The sequence below is a fragment of the Schistocerca cancellata genome, chromosome 3 (assembly GCF_023864275.1).
Source record: "Schistocerca cancellata isolate TAMUIC-IGC-003103 chromosome 3, iqSchCanc2.1, whole genome shotgun sequence".
NCBI classification, from domain to species: domain Eukaryota; kingdom Metazoa; phylum Arthropoda; class Insecta; order Orthoptera; family Acrididae; genus Schistocerca; species Schistocerca cancellata.
In genome coordinates this window covers 162,543,104-162,546,087 of record NC_064628.1, presented here as the reverse complement: position 1 = coordinate 162,546,087, position 2,984 = coordinate 162,543,104, and positions in this window count along the sequence as shown.

Sequence of the window (2,984 nt, the reverse complement as noted above, 5' to 3'; positions counted from 1 at the left end):
AACCAGCTGTGATTAAGTTATGCTCTGTGCAAAATTCTACCAGGTGGCTTCCTCTTTCATTCCTTACCCCCATTCCATATTCACCTACTATTTTTCCTTCTCTTCCTTTTCCTACTATCGAATTCCAGTCCCCCATGACTGTTAAATTTTCGTTTCCCTTCACTACCTGAATAATTTCTTTTATCTCATCATACATTTCTTCAATGTCTTCGTCGTCTGCTGAGCTAGTTGGCATATAAACTTGTATTACTATGGTAGGTGTGGGCTTCAAGTCTATCTTGGCTACAATAATGCGTTCACTATGCTGTTTGTGGTAGCTAACCTGTGCTCCTATTTTTTTATTCATTATTAAACCTACTCCTGCATTATCCCTATTTGATTTTGTATTTATAACCCTGTATTCACCTGACCAGAAGTCTTGAACCTCCTGCCATCGAACTTCACTAGTTCCCCCTGTATCTAACTTTAACCTATCCATTTCCCGTTTTAAATTTTCTGACCTACCTGTCGGATTAAGGGAGCTGACATTCCATGCTCCGGTTCATAGAACGCCAGTTTTGTTTCTCCTGATAACCATGTCGTCCTGAGTAGTCAACACCCGGAGATCCGAATGGGGGACTATTTTACCTCCGGAATATTGTACCCAAGAGGATGCCATAATCATTTAATCATCATGGTTATAAATAACAAAAGGACTCCTTCCAGTTACTTTTGTCAGAATAACTGTCTACCTTAAGGATTAAAGAAATAAGAAAGTTAAAAAATTTTTTGCTTATTTTAATTCCCCAGCATCTTGTTTCATATTAATCTGGGCTGTACCAGAGAAATTTATTGCACAGAAAAGGTGTATGTGAGAATCTACCACATTTGGATTGTAAGAGATCTATTGAAACAATCAGCGTCCTCGCAGTGCAGTGGTTGTCTGACGAAACATATTATTAGTTCATTTCAGTTTCTGAATATTCAAAAAGACAATAATAACATGGAAAAAATGTTCTGACTCCTTCCTGTATCTTATCAGGTACTCTGAATGAAAGAAGTAGTAAGACAGCAGTAAAACATTTCCCCAGGGAAATCTTATAATATGGCAGACAGTACAAATAATTTTAAAATAAAGAAAACTGTGCTTCCTTGACAATTCCTGTATCCCAGATAAGTTCTTTGATTGAATTAATCAGATGGATGCTAGTTGTGTACTAACATGTAATCTTACATGAGAGGTTTTCAAAAGAAGTAGTACAGAACAACACTATGGGTATAATTGAAGTATTTATGCAAAAGTAATCACCAGAGGCCTGAGCACAACTGTCCCACTGTTTATGGAGCCAAAAGATGTCCTATTCTCTTAATTCCTGTGGCTGTGACAGGAGCCATTCCTCCGCTGTGTCCTGCACTTCATCGCCAGAGTTGAAGCACTTACGTTTGAGATGTTTTTTAGTGGACCAAACAGATGAAAGTCATAGGGTGACATGTCAAATTTTAGGGCAGATGCTCAATCTGCTTCCATTTGAACTTGACCATTACACTTTGTGTGACCTTGGAGAAGTATGGACGTGCATCATGAGCAGTCCATGCTGTTTGGTCTTGATGGACTTGTGTAGGCTACGGAATCTCTCACAGCACACATCACAGTTACTGGTTTTCTCATGCTCGAGGAATTCAATGAGTATCAAACCTTGAGACGTTGGGCGTGAAAAAAGTCATTGAGCATCATGTTGCCTGCTGTTGGCAGAGCTTTGAAATTTTCAGGGGTGAGTGATGACACTACATTTACATCCTTAGAGTCTCACTATGTTACCCAAAGCAACATATGCAAATTTCAACCAGCTTGGTTCTTCTGGCGTTTTGTACTTTTTCATTTGAACACTCTGTATATAGTTTTGTTTGAACATTGCTTATATGAACTTGTATGAACAACATATGCCCCATCATACCAATTATGAATATGATCTGTAATGTATATGAAAAGTCTTAAGCATGTACTTGATCCCCAGTCTTGAATTTCTGTTATTATTTTGACATTTATTCTTTGTCGGCAGAGCTACTGAAAACCAAATTTTTAGTTGATGTCAAAATACTACTTCAGATAGTGTCTTTTATTGCCTTTAGAGCTGTGCAGTGAGGGAACAGCATACCACATCAGTTTCTGCAGTTTAGGCGAAAAGCACACATCATCTGTTACAAAAAGAACTCTCCACATTGGGAGCAATTTAAGCTACAGGCACCCTCAGTCACAGTCTAAAACAAATCAACAGCAAATCCACTTGTTTGGTACTGTAAGTCAACACACATCAATGATGCTGCAGCGTGCAAAACCTGCCCGCAGCTCATTTGCTATGTAAGTTCTGATGTTGTGTTCCTGCTGGTGGCACATGCATACACTGTGAATGAAGTGATAGACCAGGGAAGAGGTTGGATGGCCAGAAAATAAGTATCAAGCATGTCTCGTAAAACAGTACTATATTGCTGAGACTTTGGGTCCTCTAATTAAGGTGCTGTACAGAAGTATCATATTTAACATCAAAGATATATGCGCATCAAGCAAGAATTGGAGGAGCCTTCACAGGAGTCGCAAATTCTGAGTAAACATCTTCCCTACTGTATACTCTGGGAACTAGCTGCAGCAGTGGGAGATAACTCAATAGATGGGCATTACTCCCACACATTCAGTATTGCCCATACAAAATATGTTGCCACGTATTACCTCATAGACAAAATGCTAGATATTTAGGATACTGTTTGGAATAATTCACAACAAGATTCTTTTCTATTATTATATCTCCCTGTTCAGCCGTGAACATAAGGACATTTTAAATTATCTAGCACAATACAGAATACACACAACAAGATAGTGAGCATAGCCTAATTACCAGTAAGAGTTAAGAGACATGACACAGTGTAACACAATGGGCCAACATAAGCTATGTTCATCTGAGCTAACCACATCTAATGTAGTTACTGTAATAATTCCAAATAAAACTTTT